Here is a 24,203-nt window from a genome sequence, read left to right on the forward strand (position 1 = left end):
ACATCGGTACATGATCCTCTAATTTATCTAATTTGCCTGCTGAAGCGGAGGCTGCCATGGACAGGCTACCATGGAGAATACCAGCCATCTTCCCCCTCTCTCAGTCTAATTTCTCCTTTACACAAATGAGTTCCTGTTTGGCTGTCGCCTTGGCCTCTGATGCATTTCTGATTACAGGCATCAGTAGTGGCCAGGCCATGTCTGTAGCCACGTTCAGACAATCTCAACCCTTGCATGTTACTCTGAAAGGCAGCTTCATCCTCACGTCATAGACCTCGTTCTTCAAATAGACATGCCACATCACACAATATAGGCAACGACTGCCATCCTCCACTGCCCCCATAGACACTCCAACTTGCAGTCTCTCAGCACAGCTGCATCCTTCCGTACCTATAGTAAGAACCATGCAACCCACTGCCACAGCAGGCTACCCACAGCACCACCATGCAACGGTCCTCTCCGATTCTGTCAAGTCCTTGTTAGGATGCAAAGTGTCATAGGATGGACCTTTTCCCAGGGAGACACAATGCAAACACGTTTGTTCACCCCAGAAAGGAAGTCCGTGAGAGACCAAAGTAATGAATACATGATTATACACAAATGTTTTATTTGGTGAAGCAATGAAGTTTTATTGGGGGGTCACTGTCAGGAATATTGATGTGGGGTTACATACAAGGCACAGCAATGACTTTAAGAAAAAAGGACATTTTTACCACTGGAAGGCCCACCCAAACCTGAGTGACAGTCCATGAAAGCTGAAAACCTGGGCCTGTCTATGCATAGCTACAGGTAGCTTGGCAGTCCAAACATCTCTGAATTTCTACTACTCAAGAGTCTCTTCCCCTGGCTATTTGGAGGACTATGCCACACAAGGCTGTCCTCCAAGGAGACAAGTATGTCAGTTAACCTTCCATAAACATACAATTCAGAAGTATTCAGTTTGTGACCACGGGAGACTTATTTTGTCCCTGAGTTTTGGAGGTTTCCACCCGTGATCCAATCTCTAACCTGTCTAAGCCCGAGGTGACCTGCACAGCGCACCTATCAGCACAGGTCTACCTCATGAACTGGTTATCTCTCATTTGCACTTCCAAAGGTACAAGACAGATTTACGTGCTCTGTGGCCAAAGCTGTAGCCATTCCTCATTAGGCTATGGGAAGACTGCAGTGGAGGACACTGTGGGAAGGGTCGCTAAGAGCTGTGTGCATGCAGCAGCCATTTAGAGTGGGACCCTGTGGCCCACAGTGGCCTAGAGGAGACTCACAGAGGACCCGAACAGTCCACATTTCCACTTTATTTATGTTGTCTTTAGTCCTTAGGACAAAGGGTGTTTTAACCCTGGGGAAGTTTTATTCAGCAAATGGAGAGGGTTTGGCTCTTAAAAGGCTTAAGAGGATAGGCTACAGACACTACTGTTTTCCATTTGGCTTGCAGGCATCCCAGCCAGGGTGGGAAGAAGCTTGAAGCCTGACAGAACATATACCAACCAGCAAAGGGTCAGTTGTCCTTCAATAGCAGAAAGGAGCCTGGAGAAGGGGTGGGGATGGTTTTGTGCCACCTGGACACCTCTGTGCTCTGCAAGTGGGGAGACAGATCCTTGCAGACAAAGGCGAAGCAGTACATGGAAACAACCACTCACTATCACGCATCAGCAATGTCATGGATACATCTCTGGAGCAGAAGGCTCTATTGGGAGCCTTGGAGCTGCAAGCTGGGCACCATCCCCCTTCTTGGGGGGATGGGATTTTCAGGGTAACAGCAGCCATCACAAAAGGAGGTTTTAGTACTGTCTTTATCCCTGCCAGAACAATAGAAAGAAATGAGGAGACTGAGTCTGAAGGTAGACGGGACAGACACAAACTGAAATTCTCTATACTCTGTCACCATATTCTTTTTGGCATGTCTTAGCAGCATTTTGCTCCTAGCTTCAGTGAGTCACGTGGTTTTGACTCCCTGTGGGTCTTGTGCCCACAAGTGGCTGCGTGACACCAAGTACCAACAGTGGTGCCATTGGCCATGAAGTAAGATGGGCACTTTCCTGGGGAGACTCTTTCTCAACATCACTTAAATCTAAACATGTGCCCCATTACCTTAAACTGTGGGCAGCCATGAAGGTACTTCCCTCCTTTGTCGAGCATACTTATGAACGGCTGCTCATCTAGGAATATGTTTAAGCTCCCTGAGTAAAGTCCTCATGCTTTTATCAGAGGGGGACAGCGGCTTGATTCCTTACCTGCTGAGGGTATTAAATCTTTCTCATCTCTTTATGTGTCATCTTCTATGTGATTAGTCTTTGCATTCATAGACATGAGAGTCCTTGGAGTTCAATTACAGTGTCTTCTAAGCCATCTGGGTAGTCACTAATAAGCATGCGACAGCTATGGCATTCTCTATGTCTGGTTAGAACTTGTGATCTCAAGAGCAGCCTAGCTGAGCTGTGGCTCTCTCAGGGCAGGCCAGCCCTTTAAGGCCAAGGAGAGATTGTCCGTGTGGATGTTCCCAAGTCATCTTCACATCAGCAGTGACCTGGGACAAGGAAGAGAAACATGCCTTTCCCCAGGTGATTTTGTCCAGGGACAGGCACAGCTCTACATTGACTTTGCAGGGATCCGCTGGGGACACATTCTTAAACCCTTTCAAGGTTTTTTGGAGAAGCTGTATGGAAAAAACAGAGACATTGGTAACCTTTCTGCTCTGTGAAAATACAAAACAGCCAAAGGGGGAGAGGTTTCAACAGCAAGCCCCCAGGTGATGCTACCCAAGGGAATTCTCTTTCTCCCAGATCTTACCGAGGAGGAGAGAGGCCATACATAGTAACTGGTATCTGGGATTAAAATTGTCTGGGTCCCCCAAACACATCCTGTCCTCATAGGCCCCTGCGAGGCTGGGTCATATTCTGGAGTCCCCAGGAAACCCACTGTCCAGTCTCCATAGTGAGTGAAAGTTGATGGACCTATGCAACCAGCACTGGGCAGCAATGCAGGCTGCCAGCTCAAGGCAGACCTAGCTACAGGTAGCAAGGTTTGGCCAAGCAACTATTTTTTTTTTTAAAAAAGTACATTCCAGACAAATTGATAGCTTGACACAAAGTCCCATGTTCCCCAGGACTGAGACCGAAGCCTCTGTAGAGAACAGCTTGTTCATTTTCACTGGTGATGGTCAGAGACTAAAGAGAGGCAAGTAAACAGCCTGTCTCCTTCCTTTGTGACTTCTTCTGGGTAGAGGCACGAAGCAGAGCCTCTCAGTCCAGGGTTGGGCTCAGCCCTGTTGGCCCTGCAGCTTTCCTCTGGAAGGAAAGCTTTCATCTTTCCTTCCAGAAGGCTCTGGAAGCAGATGATCAGAAATGGCTTCCCACCACTTTTCTCTGCCCTTCACTCTCAATCTCCCTTATACTTGTCCAGGGTGAGTGAAGAGAGTTTTAATGCCAAACATATCAAACAGAGCCAGCAGAGCTGAGGAAAGAAAAAAAAAAAAAAAAAAAAAAAAAAAAAAGGAGACCACGGTGGAACTCTGGAGTTGACATGTGAACTCCAAACCCAGCCTGGAGTCACAAAGGACTGCATGACTAGGGCCACATGCCTGGCTCAGAGATACAGCGGCCCCCAAGGGCAAGGGATCCTGTGAGACCCATGATGTCTCCTCTGTTGTGAGGTGGGAAGATGATTCGGCCACTCCCTTCGGTATGTATGACTCAGTGCTCCACAATGGTCTGGAGAGTGAAATTCACAGTGAAGACCTGCTGCCCAGTAGAGTGGACCACACCTGTAGCCTGTGTGCTACACTGGAACATCGAGTGTGGGCAGCCCGATACCCAGTAGCTGCTGGTGACCACATTGGTGCCAGCTGGCAAGGTGAGAACACATACGTGTGCAGGGCTTTGGGATCCATTCCTCACCTAATTCTCTGCTCTCAGGAAGCAAGCCAAAGGTCCGTTTTGGAGAATGCGTGTAAAGTTTATGCCCCTTGCACATCTCCATCCTCCACACGTGGGGAAGGAGGATGGTCCTGGTGGAGAACAGGAGAAATAAATGTTCACACTTGAGAACTGCATTTGGCCCACACCTAAAGAAGGTGGCTGGGCGCCACTCATTGAACGAGGGATCTTCTAGAAAATTAGAACCAAGGGTAACACGTAGCCATTGAAATAGGAGTCTTCAATGACCCACCAATGTCAATTGAAATCCTCTAAGAATGCCATGGAGGGAGAATGCGCTCGGCTACCTGGTATCCCTTTCTTTTCACTTTGGCAGATGCTGCCAAGATGAGACTTCGGAACAGACCCATCCTGGAGTTAACATTACCTTCAGTGGCATGACCAGCACAGATTAACTCCCCTGCTGATTCAGGTAGCTGATGCCCACCTGGGGATGCCCAAGAGAGCCCTGTGTCCACTCTTACCCAGCAGGGGTCCATGCAGCTGATATCTGCAGCCACACAGTGACCAAGACATCCTTCTAAGCCTGGTCCCTAAGATGGGCACTGGACACAAAGCAGTCCCATGGCTACTGGCCTTGTAAAAAGCAATGCTGAGTCCCAGGCCTGAAAATACCTACTTACCTTGCCTCAGTGTAGCAGAAAAAAAAAAATCTCAAAGGTGTAGTCAAAATGAAAATCAAGATGCCCCTCCATGGGACAGGAAAAATTACACCAGTTTTTGGAATCCTGGGACAGGGGACCAGCACGGAAGGAGGCCTGTGAAAATGAAGACACGGACATTACCAGATCATCCCAAGGCTGGGTTAAGCAGAGGCAGAAGAAGGCACCAGTGGAACCCTGCCTTAGCACCTCAGGACAGGGGCAGGTTTGCAAGGCAGCATGCCACCGACGCACCCTGGCACAAGTTGTTACCCAAGAAGAAATCCTCTTCTTCTCACAGATACCTGTAGAGGGACTGGGGGCCATAACACTTGCAGGGATGGCCACAGGGACAGGTGCCCTCGACCCCCAACTCTCTTTAGGGAAAGTTTGCTCCCACTTGTCCAAGGCCATGGTCCCCACCCAAAACACCCATTCCTTTCCTCTCAGGCACCTGACTCTGAAGTTTCCTCTGAACAGACTCTCTCATGCCCTTTCCCTTCCTGTCTTCTTCCTTTTCTTTCTGTCTTCCCCATGTCCCATTTCCCCCTCACCCCCCTTCTCTCCTCCCTTTACAGTCAGTCACCATCCTGCTAGACTTACACAGTCTCTGCACTGGTCAGTGACAATGTTGGTGAGGATGAGGGGCAAGCTGGTGAAGACCCTGAGTCCAGTGGGACACTCAGTTCTCTCACTGTGGACGTTCCATCCCACATATCCTGCCAAGGCCGGAGGGATGTAGCTTCATAAGATGGAAGCCATGTGGACCATGTCCTTCTCCAGAGGACAATACCGGCCTCATGTTAAACTAAAGGAAGGAGGAGCTGTTAGCTCAGACCCGGAAGCTAGAGGAGGGGTAGGGAGCCTGTGCCTGGCTCCCACAGTTGTCCGAATGGCAACAGGTGTTCAAGCAGACAGGCTCCTGGAGTTCTAGCCTGGCTCCTTCCTGTAGCTCTCAGTCCATACCAGGTCGACCCCAGCCCTGTGGTTTGATGACCACAGAGCTGGGCTTGTTTTCACCCCTTGAAAAAGAACACAAGAAAAGGACTCTGTTAGTGACTTTGACACAGACTTTTAGCACTGAGCTATCCCTGATGGACCACAGTGCTCCTCCTGATTCCTCACACCTGAGCCTGTGTTCCCCTTCCCCAAGCCCTGGTCCTTCCTCCCTCCTCCCTCACCCCTCACCCCTCATCCCTCAGCCCCCGTCACACCCTCTGCTCTCTGCTCCTGGATCAACTTCCCTGGAGTTCACATTAGGGGGATTCAGGGATACATTTCCCTCTCGGGTCACAGACATCTTAGGGTTCATGCCCTATACATGGTGCATCCCATTGGCAAGTGAATGTCGGTAGTCAGTTGTGCTGTGTTTCCCATGAGACCACATTTTCCTCCCTTCATTACCTCTTACCTGGGAAATGTGCTGTTTTCCTCTGAGATAGAGAGGCAACAACATAGATTGTGAAGCAAGTGAACAATCTGCACCCTCACCTCCTTTCAGCCCCTTCGTACAGAGGTATGGGAGGCTGTGGGGGCCGCCTGGCTGCGGCCAGTGCTCACTGATGATAGGAACCAGTGACAGCTCCTCAGGGGACCTTCTCCTGTCATTCTCTTCTTTGGTTCTCCTATCCTAGGGAGGGTTCAGGGAGCCTATATCATCAGGTAATGTTTCACTGGATCCCAAGTCAAAGCCGATCTCTTCCGTGATGCTGCAGCTACTCCCAGCATGCACAGTGGCACGTGGTGGGGTTGGGTAGGAAGGATGGGCAGCGCGGTAGGTCACGTGGGCTGGACCTTGAGCAGCCCTTGCTCCTTCCTTTCTCATCCACCTCCTGCAGTTGGTCCTTCCCAGATGAGATGAAAGTGCCCAAGAGGCAAATGGGAGAAGGACCTGTAGGACTCATGTTTGAACGGTGCTTCGCAAACTTTCCTGTTTGATGGAAAATGAACCCATGGCTCAATCAGTATCTCGGTATAGTACGTGTTCCCGAGACATCATTAGACTTTCTCTTTCCCACAGACTCAATGACTTCTTGGACTTCGAAGTCATTGGTGCCCATGGCTTCCGCAATCTTGGTGACTGGAATTACTGGGGTGATTACTGTGAAGGCTGGTGACAAAGCTTCTTCACAGAGACGTAGCCATGAGTATCCCATGAGTTGGCCTATGGTTTAACCTGTACTCAAGACCTATAACAGACAGTAGGATATAAAGGTTTCCCAGTTCTCACAGGCTCTGTGGCCTTGGGGGTCTGCAATCAGCTGGTGCAGATCTGAAGGGCTCGGTGCCTTGTGAGCCCAGCAACCACAGAGTAAATCAGGATGCTGAGGTTCTGTGTATCCATGGGGAGTCTATGACAGCCGGGGCCCACCAATAGCTCTGGTGCTACATAAGAATGTGTGCGGCAGACTTCTTCTAACATCTGGCCAGTGGTGACTTTTATGGCCATTCCCAAGCCACAAAGTTCCATCATTCTGGACACTGACTTCATCCCCCATCTACAGGCTCCAGCAGAGAGCTCACCTTTCTGGGAGGTCTGCTGTGAGCTTCAAGCATCTCAACGTTTCTCAGCTGTATTTGAGGCTAGGATGTCTCTGGCCCCAGGAAGTCACTTTATGGGCCTTCCTCCCAGCAGACAAGCACGTCAGTTGTCCTATTATCACTCACAGAGGCCCAAACGCAGCTTCTTGGCAGAGAAGGTACAGTTGGGCTCACAGTTTTGGAAGCTTCAGGACATGCTCCGATCTTTCCATTGCTTGAGGCCTGAAGTGACACAATATGACCAGAGCATACAGTAGAACAAAACCACTCACTTCACAACCAGGCAGCAAAAGGTGGGGTGGGGAGAGAGAGGAAGAGAAAGAGAGAGAGAGAGAGGAGGAGAGAGGGGGAGAGGGAGAGAGAGAGAGAGAGAAAGGGAGAGAGGGAGAGAGAGAGAGAGAGAGGGAGAGAGGGAGAGAGAGAGAGAGAGAAAGAAAGAGAGAGGGAGAGAGAGAGAGAGAAAGAGAGAAAGGGAGAGAGAAAGGGAGAGAAAGGGGGAGAGAGACGGGGAGAGAGACAGAGAGAGAGAGAGAGAAAGGGAGAGAAAAAGGAGGAGAGAGAAAGAGAGACAGACAGAGAGAGAGACACACAGACACACAGAGAGAGAGAGAGAGACAGAAAGAGAGAGACAGAACATTAGGATTCTACAGCTCTCTCCCAGAAAAGCTCTTCAATGACTCAAAAAGCTCTCACTGAACCGAACTCCCAGAGGCTCCCCCACCTCAAGTTACAGACCCAACTTTCCATGCTTGGTCTGGATGGGATGGTCTACATCAAGCAAGAGCAGAGACTCCTGGAAGGATGGCTGAGATGCTCACCCTTGCTTTTTCCCTCCTTCCCTGAGCCATTATAGTACACTTGGAAGGCAGCCTGACAGCAGAGGTGACAGGGTTGTAGAAGAGCTGCCAAGGGCGCAGCACTCACTGGCACTATCTCTGAGATGCAGGCAGGCTCCTGGGTTGCTCCTCTCATAATTCTTTACCCATGGAATTCCACACAGCAGCTTTTGTAAAAGCATAAACTCACCCCTCCAGGTCTTTGCCTTTTGTGTGACAAATTGTGTTTTATTTCCATTTCTTCTTCCCTTCAGAGTACGTGACTTCCCCCAACTATGAAACTTGAGGTCAATTCTGCTTTAGGCCAATGAAAAATCCGTTCCATGTGTCACTGTCCATGTTTAGGGAGCTACAACCAAAGATTGGGGACTAAAACGTCCATCGGCTGTGGAGCAGGTCAGCTGAGGATTCTCCTGGAATCCTCACACACAGTGCTGATCTCTACTTGATACGGCTTTCCACTGGGGAGCATGAGCAGTTGAGTCAGAGGACAGCAGTCTGTGTGTGGTTCCTGACGCCTGGGGGTGGAGAAAATGCCTGTTTCTGAAACTCTCTATTCCCAGGACACACATTGCTTCAGGCCCCACTGAGTTCGATAGGACAGCTGGCGCCATAGTATTAGGCCACTCCACTGGGCCAGGAAGCAGGAATTAAGGAAGTAGCACACTTCCATTGGCCTAGGAACAATCCCAGGGACCCACCCCAGTTCCACTTCACCCCCTGCGTGGACTGGAGATACTTTACAGCACCCTCAGCTCCTCTAAAGGCAAGTGTAAGGAAGAGACAGGCATGGAGTCAAAACATTGTGCAATGGGGTTGGAATATCCACATATGCAAGAAGCTGGGTTCTCTTACTTTCATGATAAAGAGAGCTGGTTGGGTGAGCCCAATTGAGAAGTAACCTGGTATGGTAGGAACACGAGTTCAAAGGAAACCCAGCAAGTGGGCTGCAGAAGATCCCCCCCCCCTTCTAGTCCAGCCTGGTTCCTCTGTTCCCAGGCTAGCCAAGGTAGCCAAGGGCAGCCTCCCAGCCCCCACTCTTCCTGGTATCTGGTCTCCCTGGCCTTGCAGCCCCCACGGAGATTATCAGCTCCCCTGAAGTGAGCTCTCAGCTGCTCATGGGTTTGCCACTCGTCCCTCATTTCCCAGTGACTGAGCTCATGCCCGGTCACTCATCAGACTCTTGCAGAGCACACCAAGTGGGCACATCTTGACTTTCCTAGAAAGGACAAGACAGGAAGTGGAGGTCCCACCCTCACGGTTTTGTGGCTAGAAACTGCTCCTTTGCATTAGAAGGTGACTTGCACTGTGGAACCTCTCCCTGGCCAGGCTTCCCACTGGTGTATACATCACCCAAAAGCCCTTGTCTCTAATTGTCTGCTATCTTGAGCAACTGCCAACCCCCCTGAAAACATGGCTTTTCTCCAGGAAGGAGCCCAGGTGAACCAAATTTATGTCAGTAAGTGATGGAGAAGTTGTTGAGTTGCCCCACCTGGATTCTGACCAGAGTAAAGAATCCATTCTCTCTCAGGGAGGATGAAGGCCTGACTGCCCAGTGGGATAGTGTGTTCAGAAGGGAAACCAAGGCCACTGTGAGTCGAGGCTCTGGACTTCCTGAGCAGGAGCACCTCTGTCATAGGGAAGACATATTTACCATGAATCAGGGTTCAGATGCATGGGTAGCAGAAGGTGCCCATAAATGATGTGCTACTACAACTTTGATTGGAATTTGGAAAAGTGCATTGGTAAGATCCCTCGCTCAGCCACCTTGTGTGAGTACAAGCACATGACATTTCTTCCTGCCATGACAAATCCCTGAGATGAGAAGGAGTATTCTGGCTCGTAGTCTGAGGGGACACAGGCCTTTGTTGTGGGGAAGTCACAGCAGAAGGCAGGGAGTGAGTGAGTAACAGGAGCAGGAAGCCAGCTGGTCACAAGGTAGAGAGCGGTGCCTCAACAGGAAGTCGTACTGGGTTATAAACCTCAAAATCCTGCCTCTGGTGACTCATTTTCTCTAGCCAGGATCTGCTTCCTAAAGGTTCCACACCATTCCCAAATATCGCCTTCACACGAGGAACAAATGTTCCAACCCTGGAGCCTGAATGGTGGTTCACATTCAAACCACAACAGCATCCCTCTTCCTAGCTCTGCTCCTCCATTTTAGCCTCAGCATATTTCTCTCATATGGCTCCCCTGCAACACAGTTGGGCCACTGGAGCAGGAAACCAAAGAGTAGGTTGCAAGTTAACACAGTCCATGGTAGCACACTGTAACATTTGCCAAGTTGAGCTGAGGAGCCTCTTGGGAGGGAACACCCTTACCCCTGTGCCTCTTGCTGGAACCAAGTTCTGTGGAGGAGAACACACTGTGCAGGGTTCCACCTGCGCAGGCTCAAGTCACATCCTCCTGCCTTCTCACGTTTCCACCCAACAGCCTTTCCCTAAGAATAATTCATCCTGTACTTCAAAACAAACAAATAAAAGGGGCTCTGTGGACCCACTGTTTCAAAGGGGGGGAGCACCCAGACCTTCACCTGCACACAGGGGCAGGCTGCATCCTGGGAACCTATGGTATGCAGCAGAATAGGATTCACTCCCTCCTTTAGCAGGATCAGCAGAAGAGACAGTTCCCCCTCAGGAGGCAGCACTACAAGCATGGCTCCTACCTGCTGCTGTTTATCTGCGGCCAGAAAGCAAGCTGCCCGCTCAAACGAGCAGGCTGCATGAGTACCAGTCAATTTCTACTCTGGCACTAAAGCAAAAAGGGAAGGAGGAGGAACAGCCTAGGTGCCTTGAAGACAGTACAAGCATGCCATGTGTGGTCAACGGCCCATGCTGTTAGCAATGGGAGAGACATTTTGTACCAGCCTGTGCTCAGAATGGCTCAGCCCACTCCTGAGCCAAGGACAATTTAGTCAGAGTACAAATCCTTGGGCTCTGTCGGTACCACTTCACTGGGAGTGGGCCCATCTTCCTCACAAATGGGCTGACGATGCTCTTCAAAGAGAGGAAAAGGAATGCTTCAGCTTGGGCTCCAGCTTCCTTTCCTCTCTCCATAGCCCTGTTACTTGTTCTCTCTCTCTCTCTCTCTCTCTCTCTCTCTCTCTCTCTCTCTCTCTCTCTCTCTCTGTGTGTGTGTGTGTGTGTGTGTGCTTGTGTACACGAGTTAATGATTACATGAATGTGTGCCCTCGTGTGTGCATGCATTATTATTATAAGCATGTGTGTGTGTGTATGTGTGTGTGTGTGTGTGTGGTCATGTGTGTAAGTGCAGATGTGCTAGTGCCATGAGACCTATGGATGCCAGAGAGCAACCTCCACTGTTAGCCCACATCTTCCCTGTCGCCTGAGGCAGGGTTTCTTGGTATCCGCCACTGAGATAGCTGGCCTGAGAGCTTCCAAGTATTCTCCTGTTTCTCCTAGCTCACTGTAGATGTGCTGCTCGAACAGATGCCTGCTACCACTTCAAGGTTTTATATGTGTTCTAAGGATCCAAACTTAGGTCCTTACATTCTAGCTATGTCCCCAGATCAAAGCCCTAATGGTACCTGTTTGTGTGTGCATGCGCATGCACACACACACACACACACACACACACACACACACACACAAACTTGACCTGGAGCACTTCCCCCTTGTGACCTTAGCACCTTCCTTCCTCTTTCACCACAGCACCTGAGGGCTCTTCCCTGTGACTGCCAACTGCCTCTGCTTTCCTGTTTCCTCTGCTCCCTTGTCTCTTCCTTCACATCTGGATGGGAGGCTGGCGTCTTCCCAAAGATGCTCTGGGGCTCTCCAAAATCCTTCATGACTCCTGAATCTTTCTTATGTCATTCTTGCTCTTTGCCAACCTCTGTCTGAGAGCAGGGACTCTCTCCTCACATCTCCTGGCTCTCTGCCTAAGTGAGGAGTCATCACCTGCCTGATTCCCTGAAAACTACAGCGTCAACCTCAGAGTCTGTCTCCTTCATGCAGGGTAAACTTGGTGTGTGTCTTTCTCTCTCCAGGAAGCTGCATGCTGCCACAAGAGCACCTTGGGATTCCTCAGACCATTCCATGAGCCACCTGCTTGTACCCTCAGTCCCAGCCCCATCTTGCTACATCCTTCACATTTGCATGTTGATCTAGCCCAAGTGGCTTTGCACAGATGTGGAAATGTTCGGTTTGCATTATGGGGGAAGGGCTAGGTGTGTGTGTGTGTGTGTGTGTATGCTCACACGCACCCTCACACAACATACATATATGTGTACACACACATGGATGATTATGTGGGAAATGACACAGAGAAACAGGGAAATAGAGATGGGAACAGATAGAGCTTGGTGAAGTCACTTCCCTCCCTTATGGTCCTGCTGACCCTGGAACCCCATAGACTTGATTCCACTATGCTAGACACAGACTCTTTACCCATCTATGACCCTGCTAATCAGGATGTTAAGAATATAGGTTTTCTTTTCTTTCCATATGCTCAGAATGCTTGGTGCCACTTGTTGGTGGGAAAACCCAACAAGTCAGTCATTATACAAGGTGGTGACTGCACAAATAAATCAGTCTTCAGGAAAGAGCACTTGGGGAGACCTTCAGTGGGTAGCTTTGAAAGGGTTTGGGAGATGCTTGGTGGGTTAAGGTCCTTACAGTGCAAATATGAGGATCTGAGCTTGGACCCCCAGCACCCACATAAAGAGCCATATCTGGTTGGTGCATGTCCGTAACCCCAGTACTCGGGAAGGGACAAAGATAAGTGATCCTTGGGGCTCACTGCTCAGTCCAGTCTACCAGAAATCAGCATTCGAGGTTCAGCAAGAGATCCTGACTCAATAAATAATGGGGATGGTTTTTGAGGAATGACCCCTGACTGACATTAACTTCTGGTCCCCACATATGCACCTACCTCAATATATACATATATATATATATATATATATATATATATATATATATTCCATGTATAGCACATAAAGACACAGACTTAGAAATGAAAAACAAAATTAAAAAACGAGCTTTCAAAAGTGAACTAGGCTCCTGTAGAACTTTCTAGACTTCTCCTCCAGGAAAAACAAATGGAAGGACGCTGAGTTGGCCCCGCTCTGAGAGCTACAAATGGCTGCATTCCAGACCACGAAGCTGAGAGCTGCTCAGTCCTTCCTGGAACACTTCAGCTAACACAGAACTCAGCGAGAGGTCTGAGCCTCATCTGCAGGAAAACACATTCATTGTTTCCTCAAGGACTGGTGAGCTTCGCTTTCTGACGGGGGTTGTGTCCCCATAACTAGAGAGCACTGCCACAGCAGGCACAGAGCAGCAGAGCAGCAGTTGCCCTGGGGGGGGGGGGGGGTGGTTACAGAACCAACAAGAAGCTACAGCCTACTGCCTCTGGCCAGCATCACACACACACACACACACACACACACACACACACACTGGTCATATAGAATGTCACTATCCCTGAAAATACAAAAATTTAAAACCTAAGGTATGGTTTCTTCTGATTGCCTATAGGTTTTTGTTTTTTTTTTGTTTTTTTTTTTTAATCCATCATGAAATCAAATGGAAAAAAAAAAAACTTTCGAAACCCACCATATGCCAGGAACCACGTGCATTAACTGGTCCCTTGGCAGTACTGGGCTGTAGAGTATGGAACTAGGAAAGAGCAAATATTCTGTAACTGAAAAGATAGTACTAAGAACATGTGTGTGATCAGACAGTGCAAACACTTCAGGAGAGGCAATGAGGAGAGAGATTTAGCTAGGAAAATATTTATTAGGATTGACCAAAAGGCTGAAGCAAAATAAGACACAAGGAGGGTTCTTCGATTCCTGTGGGCATAACTAGACACACCCACTGCAGGAAAGACTACAGGGGAATGCATGGGATGCCAAAGGACACATCATGACTTGGTGTCTAGAAACGGGAAGGGTCTTCAAGGTAACTACGGTGCAACCCTGAGCCAGCCGGCCAGGAGCTATGCAAATTTTAAGCTCTGAAGATTATGTCAATATGATGACAGAAATATGTATATAGTTTGCAAATCAGTGGTTTTGTAGAGCCAAAAGAACATAATCACATCTAACCAAAACTTCAACCTAAATTGAGGTCAGCAATGAAAGGATTCAATATCTCACAGAACAAGAAGCATGGCCTTAGAGCCACTAAAGGGTGACTCATCTCACCATGACACAGACAACCCATCCTTCTTAGGAATCACCCCAATATCTTGACTAAATCTGTAGGATGCAGAGGTAGTGGCAGTCCTACAGTGTTGTCCAGGAGTCCTGTCTCGGGTCAACAAAAAGTCAGTATTCCTAAGGTCTCTCCTATGGAGAATGAGGCTCAGAAAAGCCACTCAGCAGAGGAAGTTGGATCCCATGCAGAGATATTCCCATCTGACTGACTGGCTTGTATCTACCGGGGCTGGATCCCAAGTCACGTGAAAAGATGGGCCAATCTGGAACCTTGACAAGAAATAAGGAAGTGACTGTAGGAGGAAATTGCTGCGGTTCAGGTGAAAATTCAGAAGGAAGGCCCCAGTTTAACAGCGGTTTTACAGGGTCAACCTGCCAGGAGACTGAGGTGTGGCCAAAGAGGAGGAGGAAACCCAGGACCGAGGGCAAATCCAGCTTCATCTGCTGTTCTCATTTGTAAGAACTCCGCAGAGCGAACATGCAGCGCACAGAGACTGTTAGTCACCTGAACCATGGGTGTATCGCTGGCACAGTGCCAGCAGAAGCTAGATCACAGTGATGGCAAAGTGACAGGGAAGAGAAAACTGGAGTAGTGTAGGCAGCCCCTGCGGGGGAAACCCCGCCCCTGCAGAGTCAAGGCCGGGCAGGAGTTGCAGCTTGGTGGTTTTTGCTAGGTTTTAATTTTGAAAGAGGCTTACTGCATTTCACAGATCACTGCAGGAACCCAGTAGAGAGAAGGAGAAGACTAAGCAGGGAGGAAAAGAGATGGTGGACAGGCAGAGAGTCCTGCAAAGATAAGAAAATGGCTGCAGTGATTTTGGAGAGAGTGGCAGGGGCTGGCATTAGGTGGGAGGAAGCAGCCCTTCCTTCACCAGGCAGGACAGGCAGGCCCTGCAAGGCTGTGATGGTTAATACTGTCAACGTGACAGAAGGATCCAGAGTCTCCTAGGAGACAAGCCTCTGGCCATACCTGTGAGGGAGCTTCAAATGGAAGATTTGCCCCAAATGAGGGTAGCGCCATTCAACAGATGGGGTCACAGGCTGCATGAAAAGGACCAGAATTCTCATTCATTCCCTATCCTCCCCCCTCCCTTCTCCCTCCCCCTCTCTCCTTCCCCCTCCCCTCCCCCCCTTTCCTTACTGACAGTGGATGCAATGTGAACAAGCCACTTCACACTCCTGTCACCATGCTTTTCTCACCATAATGGACTATGTCCTCAAATTGTGAGCAATAATCCTTTTCTTCCTCAAACTGCTTTTTTTGGGGTGGGGCAGATGATGCCAAAGTGAGGAGAAGAGTAATTACAACAACAGGTGTGCAGAAGTGACAGGTCTTAAGGGGATGAGAAACACCCATGTGGTGGCTTCTGTCTTCAGCACAAAGGCTGCTGTGCACTCTGTCCACGTCTCAATGACCCAAGGGCAAGGGCTTAAGGCAATCATCTGAAACTTAAAACTCTCATCACCCACCCTATGTCCCTATGTCCTGAGCCACTTGAGGAAGAAGAATCCAGAATCAGCATTGGGGAGGAGGCAGAAAGATCATTTTTGTTACTGACATGAGTTAGAGAATATGATGTACCCCCACAGGGAGGGCTCGCTGATGTTCATCTGAGAATGACTAGACCAGAGGTAGCACAGTTCTGAGCCCACAGAGCCCAGCAGGAGAGACAGTGGGTACAAGAAGCTTTTAGACCTCAGGACGAACAGAACTTCCCCCAGAAATGACATGAGCATGGAAATCTTAGCATCCCAACCAAGTAGATCAATAAAATGAATTCCAAGACCACTCCATGACTAAGATCGAGCCTGCCTTCCTTCCACCATGCCAACCTTTGTCCTTCTGTTCCACACACCAGGAGTCCTCACTAAACCCATAAGGAGAAGGCAAATTTCTGTGCCTTGTGCAAAACACTAGTGTGGTCAAAGGGACAGGATCTCCAGTTGCTGAGTTCCCAGGCAAAGAAGCTAAATCTTCTGGCAGCTTCAAATTTCTGAAGCCTATGCAGGCACCTGAGAGGGTTCAAAGACCTCTTGAAGGATACAAATTCCCCTAAAGAGAAGTGGATAACACAAGTGGCCCCTTGCCTGGAATATTGGTTCATATTATATATTCAGTAGTTCCTTGGATAACATGTGAAAACACTAAAAATAAGAACCACCCAGCTCAGGTACTTCTACCAGTAAATTCCAAAAAACATCTAAAGAAGACACAATACTAATTTTTTATACTTTCTTCTAGAAAACAAGAGAGCAGATCTGTGGTGAGGGCACAAAAACCGAGCTGTCAAGCCTGGGATCTCAGAGCCTTCGGTCTCCTGGTGTAGGATTTCAATCCCAGCATTATGGGGGGCTGACATAGGAAGATCAGAAGGTCAAAGAAAGCCTGGGCTACATAGCAAGACTCCGTCTCAAGCCTGAGAGCCTTCGTACCCTCGTAGCAGGCGATTGAGAAGACACTAGCTACTAAACCCACCGTGGCCTCAGTCTTTGACTTTCAGCTTCGTGGACTATGAGAAATATGGGCTGGGAGACAAGTTACTTAGGAAGTGCTGGTCATAGAAGCTTTCGGACCTGCATGCTCTCCAGAACCTACTTCAAAAGTCAGGCATGGCGGCATCAACTTGTATCCGTGTGCTGAGAAGGTAGAGTCAGACGGGAGCTGGTGCTGGCCAGCCACTTTAGTCTACCCAGTCAACTCCAAGTTCAGTGAGTGGCCTGACTCAAAAAACAAAACAACAAAGAAAAGCGAAGGCAGACGGCTCCCAAGAAAGATGCCTGAGGGGTATTCATGGGCTTCCACATACACGTTCGTACATCTGTGTGCACAGGACATCAGCAATGCATGTATATATACACAATCATGATGGATGGATGGATGGATGGATGGATAGATAGATAGATAGATAGATAGATAGATAGATAGATAGATAAGGATAATAGATACAATTTTGTTGTCTAAAAGCTATCACATGTTAGTTTGTCACAGCAGTATCAATGAATTAAGACAGCTGTCCTGACACAAGCTTCTGTGGGAACATGTCTGTGAGAGGGCAGGAGAGTCTGAGCACTCCACAAAGTCACGGCAGACTCCCCACCCCCTGGCCAGATCCTAGAGATCCTACATGCTTATCCCCTAGAGTCTTAACCCCCACATCTCCCAAGCAGACCAACAGTTACAGTTCCGAAGCAGCTCTAATCAGAGGCTGATTAGACTGGAGACATTAAGCTACAGAAAAATGCTTGGTTTCTGGTTCCTTCTGAGTGCTCAGTCTCGCTCAGTCTCACAAACTGCAGCGGAGTAGCACTTCACCAGTGAGCTGTTCACCAGCGGTGTCCCATAAGTAATGGGTGTGGGAGCTATGGTGTTAGCTAAGGCAAGCCAGACCACAAACGTCAATTATTCAGGCAACCACCTGTGAGGGGGAGATAATACCCTGGATTCTCTGAGGCCCTTGTCTCCCGTATATAACAAGAGGAGGGTCATTGACTTTACCTAGTGTCACTGAATAATTAAATGAAACTAAGCGAGGTAGCGTGTACCCAGGGTCCCTGACAGCACAGAGCCTCAAGGATCCTCCTCCTTCCAGTCTCTCCTCCATGCACAGATCTATGCCTCCTATGGCTCTGAGCTACTTGAACCTACAATCACACAGAGATGCTCAGAACTTTTCCTCCTGGAGATCTCAGCCCTCACAAGGCAACCCCAACAAGAGCTGATATACTGAAAGTCTCTCTGTAGGCTACCTGGTGGCCACTCTTTGCAATGATGGGCAGAGAGAGGTAGGTGGTACATATTTGATCCTTTGTATGTGTTCAGGAGGACATGATGAATGATATTTATAATTTAGAGAGGTGAGGATGAGAGAGATTACTATAAAAATGGTGGGTATCAAAGAAGGGCCAAAGCAAGAGGTATAGAAGACACAAACGTGTGTCTGATACCAAGAATTGTCACAAAAGTCTCTGCCAGAGCCACAACCTGGCCTAAAAGCCACCGGAGCCTACACAGAAACTATGTCTACAAGGATATCTGTCTACCAGCTGTCTATCCAAACTTGAGTCCTACCATGTGTGTTATTGAGTCTTGGGTCAAAAATATTGTTTCAGAAGCATTCCTCATATTGCCTTTAAACACTTGCCCTTGCCTCGAACTCCTTGACTGGGCAATCAGTGGCCCCCAATGAACTCCTTGTGGTCCTTTCTTACAATCTCTTTGAATAGGTGGCCCTTTTCTATGAGCATATGGTTTGAGGAATGTCCTTGTTCCCTTTCTGTTGCTATGATAAAACATCCTGATTCAAAACAGCTTAGGGAGGGAAAGGTTTATCTGACTTGTACATCCTTGTTACAATGTGTCACTGAGGGCATCCAAGGCAGGAGCTCCAGCAGCGAGTAACATCACTTCTCCAGTCAAGAGCTGAAAGTAATGAACCGGCATCCTTGCTTTTCACGGCTTTAGCCGTGTGGGCAGAAAAGGTCACTGACATGGCTGAAAACTCACAGCTCCACAGTCTCCTCAGCTGTCTTAGGCTGGCACTTGTTTTCCACTAAAACGTGGTGCCTGTACTGTCATTAAATGGAATCAGGAATATTTCTGCTAGAAGTTCTCCTCACGCTCAGCTTCCAACCACATTGGGTTTGCTGAGAGAAAAGGAAGAAGAATGTGCCCAGAGCCCTGCTGATTTGGAAACACTGTAACTTCTGTCTCCTTGGGCAGCATTCCCATTTAAAAAAAAATTAATGAGGCTTGAACCTGTGGCTTCTGGATCCCGAGTCAACAAAGTTTTCCCCTGCAAGCATCCTGGAGACTGGAGAGCAGAGGAGAGAGCAGGTAAGGGTGCCTGTCTCCAGCTCAACAGCTGGCCACTCCTGGAGCCTCCAGCCTATGGCCTGATATAGCAGGCTCTCAGCTCTGATGTGTACAAAGGTACAAGAATTAAGTCAGCTTTCTCTCTCAAGACTGTTCTCCAGGCTGCGAACATAAAAGAAGTAAGCTGGGCATCCTAGGATAACTGCTGTAGGATGGATGGACAGATAGATAGATAGATAGATAGATAGATAGATAGATAGATAGATAGATAGATAGTGGATAGTAGATAGATAAGATAGATAAATATATAATATAGTTAATAGATGATAGATAATAGATAATAGCTAGATAATAGATAAATGGTAGATACATAGATACATTGATAGATAGAATAGATAGAGTGGAGAGACCGGCTTAGCCAGTACAGTGCTCCCTGAGCAAGCACAAGGATCTGAGTTCAGACTGTCCATACCCAGTTAAACTCTGAGCATGGCAGCTCACATCTGAAATCACAAGGTGAGGGCAAATGGAGACAGAAGGATCCCTGGGATCACTAACCAGCTGATTTACATACTCCATGAACTTCAACTTTGGTAGAGACTTTCTCTAAAAAGATGAATGAATGAATGAATGAATGAATGAATGAAATATGATAATAATGATGGAAGGTCATACAAGTGATTGAGGAAGGTACTGTGCATTTATCTCTGGCCTCTAAAGGTATTCACACAAAACACACACACACACACACACACCATGAAATAAAAATAACTGAGGGCACAGAGGGCATGCTGGGGGTGTGGCTCAGTTTGTAAAGTGCCTGCTCAGCATACATGAGGCCCTGGGTTAAGGCCCCAGTACCACATAAACCAGGCATGATGGTGCATACCTGTAATCTCAGCACTTGGAAAGTAGAGGCAGGAGGAGATCAGAGGTTCAAGGTTGTCCTTGGACACATAGCAAGTTTAAGTTCAGAGCTAGCCCAGCCTGTACTACAAGAAGATTTGTCAAGAGGGAGGGAGGGTATGAGGGAGGGAGGGAAGAAAGAAAAGAAGAAAGGAAGGAAGGAAGAAAAATGAGGTGGGAGAGAAAACTGCTTGTTGAACCACCTTTCTGCCCGAGATGTCACACTCCACAGATCCTGGACTAGATTTCTGTGATCAATTGGTTTTTTTTTTTTTTTTTTTTTTTTTTTCTGGCATACATTAGACATGCAAGAAGCAGTTATGAATTAGTGAATGAATGAATAATCACCAACCCATAAAAGCAGTCAGGTGCAGCCCCATGTCTGCCTCCCTGGAGCCTGCCTGTCCAGCCTTCACCCCATGGGCTCACTGCCTGAAGAAAGGCACACCTAATGGCAGCAGCAGCATCATTCAGCTCGGCCCTTCTTGTCACCTGAGGGAAGGAAGGATGCTGGTCTTTTCCCGGCAGAGAAAGCACCTGGCTACAGGGACAGGTGACATGAGATACTGCTGAGACTTCCGAAGAGAAGGCACTGCCGCTGGCCACCCCTACTCTTTCCTGTACCACACTGAAGCAAACAGAAGTTTCAGAAGCAATCAGAAGTGGGGAATTACACCCACCATGGTCCTGTGCCACCAGTGGGGACATCCTTAGAAGCCCCCAAAGAAAGAGGGTGGGGCAAAAAAATGGACAGTGTGGTATAGTGGTTAACAACTCTATGAGCTAACCTTCTCCTGTGGTCCTACAGGTTCTCTGTTCCAGAAAGTAGGACTTGTGGTCTCAGGTGGCTGGACTCAGGAAAATATCCCATCCAGCCATGACATAAAGGCAGTTACTGTGTCACCCAGTTGATTGGCATCCTCATAAATGGCACAGGTATTGCCACCACATACTTAAATTCAGAGCATGCTTGCTTTGTGGCTCTAGACAGAGGAAAGGCTAAGGTGGAGATGGCCCTCGATCCTGGGACAGTCTTTAAGCAAGAGCAAGACCACAGCCCTGCCTGCTTCTGCAAGCAAGACACATGGAGCCAGACCTGTCAGTGGGGGGTCCTGAATGTTCTGGATGGTTGAGTTCCTGTAGTGTCTCTTTATTGCTGTTGTTTTGAAACATGGTAGCCCAGGCTGATCTTAAACTCCCTGAATAGCTAAGGGTGACCTTGAACTCTTGATTTTCTTGCCTTTACTTTCCAAGTGCTGGGATTTTACTAGCATGATCATTCTCAAGCAAACATACCTGCAACCCCAGCCCAGAACTATATTTTGAGGATCTCTGCTGGTCCTTCTAGTATGCTAACTACTTCCACCTTGACCACTCAAGACATGGTTGCATTATCCAGATGGTCTACCACCCTGGAATCTCCATGAGAAGAGAAAGTTTCCTCCCCCAGAAGTACCACAAAGGAGTAACTGAGAATCAAAGGCTCCACCACATAGCAGTCAGTATCACAGCTGCATGGGGCTTGCCCAGTTCTCTCTGACCCTGACTCTCGAACATAGCAGTGCAACCAAACAGCAGTGCCATCCATTCCCTGGTTGTGTTCCCCTCACCAAACCACCTTCATTTTGCATCACTGGTCAGTACCAGCCCTACTCCCCAGAGTGCTCAGTGGGGAAGTTGGCTATCCTGCAACCCAACACTCCCACAGAAAGCCTCCATTGTCTCTGCCCTTGGTAGGAGGTCAGCAGATGTTCTGATAGATCCATCACAGGGATCTAGAGATCCAGTCCAGGAAGATTGGCGGAGACAAGAGGATTGAACAGAGGTGGGCTGAGAAAAAAAGCTGTGAAATTCTCCTAGGAGTGGCCATGCTGTGGACTGTCCCAAGACCTCAAGTTATAATGGCTGCTCTTGAGCCAGTGTCTGCGTGGAGAGTGGTGGAGAGAAGTCAGTCTCTCACCCATACATGGGACAGCAGAACTGTTACCCCTGCCACAGGAACAAGAAGGGTGAGGTGTTAATGTGGGAAGCATCGTGTCACAAAAGCTCTTTCAAAGGGGACAGTGATGGATGAAGCAGCCTGGCTCCAGGAGCCAGAGAATTCTTTGCAGCATTGACAGCATGCACAGAAAACCTCCAAGGCAGGCTTGCCACAAGAAAGTCAACACATTCTCCTGCCAGGAAGCCCGTGCTGTGTGTATGCATTCCCCAGCTCGCGCGCTTCTGCTATGAAATTACGCTTCTAATTTTAGCTTAAGTACAACCACACAGTGAAATCAAAGCTCTTTAAGTAGCTTATGTTAAAAGACATGGGCCTGATGCCCAACCCTTCCCTACATCATAGAGGAAGCCATTGTCTACTTTAAAACATTTCTTTCTGGTACTTATTTCTGTACATCTACGTAATCTACTATTCTGACACTTCCTGATTGGGACCATTTTAGTGTAGTTTTTGCTACGGTAGGCAAGTTGTTCCTCTCATATCCCCCAAGCTCCCTACCTCCTCTTCCTGCAGAATCCAAATTGGTACCATGAGGCTCAGATTGCTCATGCCCAGTCCCAGGTCCTGCTACCCAGCATGCCCTCTTTCTCACACAACATCCATATCTGTTTGTTTTTTTCCACGTTTAGCATTGCATCCTGTTTTTATTTGTTCAGTTTTCCACGCACTACCTACAAACATTTCAAACACTTAAGATGGCTGTTAAATGCCTCAAAACATGTTTCCAAGTATTCAAAAATCTTTGTTTTTCTATTGGACATCTGTGATCCTTCCCTGTCTCACTTGGGTTTGGGACTCTGCTTTGAGAATTTCATTTGGCTCAGTTTCCCTTCTTATTTTGTTTACAGTCTATTACGCATTCATTTAAAAGGAAGGGTTCAGGGCAAAGAGAAGAAAAATGAACATAGTTTGGTTGGTAGACAAATGATAAATAGATGGTAAATTAGTATTGATAGATGACTTATAGAGTGTGGATAATAGATTATGGATGAGCTAATTAATAGCTAAATAGATGGTAGATGATTGATATATAAATAGATGGTAGTTAGTTGGTAAATAGTAGGCATGAGTTTCATGCTTAAAAACATATATTCCCCTTCCCTCTTGAACAATATCCAGCACCTCCCCTTCACCCTCACACTGTTCTTTCCCTGTGTGTACCCTGCCATCTGACTTTTAAAACCATGTTTTTTATGTCTCTGGCCATGCTCAGTTCTACCACTACATACCTGCTTCGCTTTCTGATTTTGTCCTTCTGAGGCTTAGTTTTCCAAAAGCTGTTCCACATCATCTAGTGGTCTTCAACACTTCATTCCTGTTTCAAAAAGAGGCATTAAACAGTTTGGGACCTGAGTGGGTAGAAATCAGGGTAGGGCTTTCTAGGCTATAGAGAGAGATCCAAACTCTGGTGAGGAGGCATCTTATAACAGCCATTGGTAGCTCCATCCCTGGGGACTGTTATCTCTCCAATATAGTCCCAGGTGAAGGTAGGGTGACCTGGTCACTGTCTAGATGAAGAGAAAGCCAGCCCCCTTTGCTTGGCCTCCACGGGCTGTCATTCCCAAGGCTTTCTCTGACCTCTGTGAGCTCTGCTGTTCCCAATCTAAGGGGAATTTGCTGTCCCATCAGCAGGCAAATGTCTCACCTACATATAGGCTGCATTGTTCCCTCCACCCCAAATTTCAAATGTTAAGGCCCTAACCAGCATGTCAGAAGGTGACCATAGTCAGAGAGAGGGCCACTACAAGTATAGGAAGTGAAGAAAAGGTTACCTGGCTGAGCCCAAACTCAATGTGATGGCTGTCCTTACAGAACTGGAAGCCTTAACATATGCACACCCAAGTTCAGAGGACACTGTAGAGAGATCAAAGGCACACAACCACAAGCATAGTAGGTGATGTCCCCTAGTCCTTCAGGAGTTTTCTTGACCTTGGATTTCTGGCTTCTGAAAGTGGCTGATCCTGAATCTCTATGGTTCTGGCCGCCCAGTGTGGTACTTTATGCCAGGCCATCTTAGGTTGACCTGTTGCAGGAGCAAGAACTGCCAGGCCACAGGTACAAGCCTCTGGTGATAGATAACCACCTCCTAAGGGGACAGCAGGACCTCCGTCAATGTGTGCATAGGTGCCTCATACAATGTGTTAAGATTGTTGTCCCCTTAGTGTCTTCTCTCTCTGGTTCATAGACCGTACCACTATCCTGTCACTTTAGTGGGATATTTAGTGGGTCTATTTTGGATTTTAGAGGTTCCATCCACAGTCATTTGATCCTGTGGCTTGGGGTGTCCAGTGGCACAGTGCATCACAGAGGTAGTCTACCTCATGGTGTCTCATAAGCCAAAGGAAAAA

At 48.1% G+C, this 24,203-nt stretch overlaps 2 long non-coding RNA genes across 2 annotated transcripts; both read right to left on the reverse strand.

The window, feature by feature from the left end:
• Positions 1–592: 592 nt before the first annotated feature.
• LOC143443256 (uncharacterized) lies at positions 593–4,673 on the reverse strand. The gene is made up of 4 exons (XR_013112060.1): positions 4,559–4,673; positions 3,897–4,006; positions 2,235–2,656; positions 593–1,799 (listed from the first exon to the last, which is right to left on the reverse strand). It is a non-coding gene; the product is annotated as an uncharacterized LOC143443256 (long non-coding RNA).
• A 2,535-nt stretch (positions 4,674–7,208) lies between these two features.
• LOC143443257 (uncharacterized) lies at positions 7,209–23,728 on the reverse strand. Its single transcript, XR_013112061.1, has 3 exons — positions 23,628–23,728; positions 23,085–23,170; positions 7,209–7,339 (listed from the first exon to the last, which is right to left on the reverse strand). It is a non-coding gene; the product is annotated as an uncharacterized LOC143443257 (long non-coding RNA).
• Positions 23,729–24,203: the final 475 nt, after the last annotated feature.

The sequence above is a fragment of the Arvicanthis niloticus genome, chromosome 8 (assembly GCF_011762505.2).
Source record: "Arvicanthis niloticus isolate mArvNil1 chromosome 8, mArvNil1.pat.X, whole genome shotgun sequence".
NCBI classification, from domain to species: domain Eukaryota; kingdom Metazoa; phylum Chordata; class Mammalia; order Rodentia; family Muridae; genus Arvicanthis; species Arvicanthis niloticus.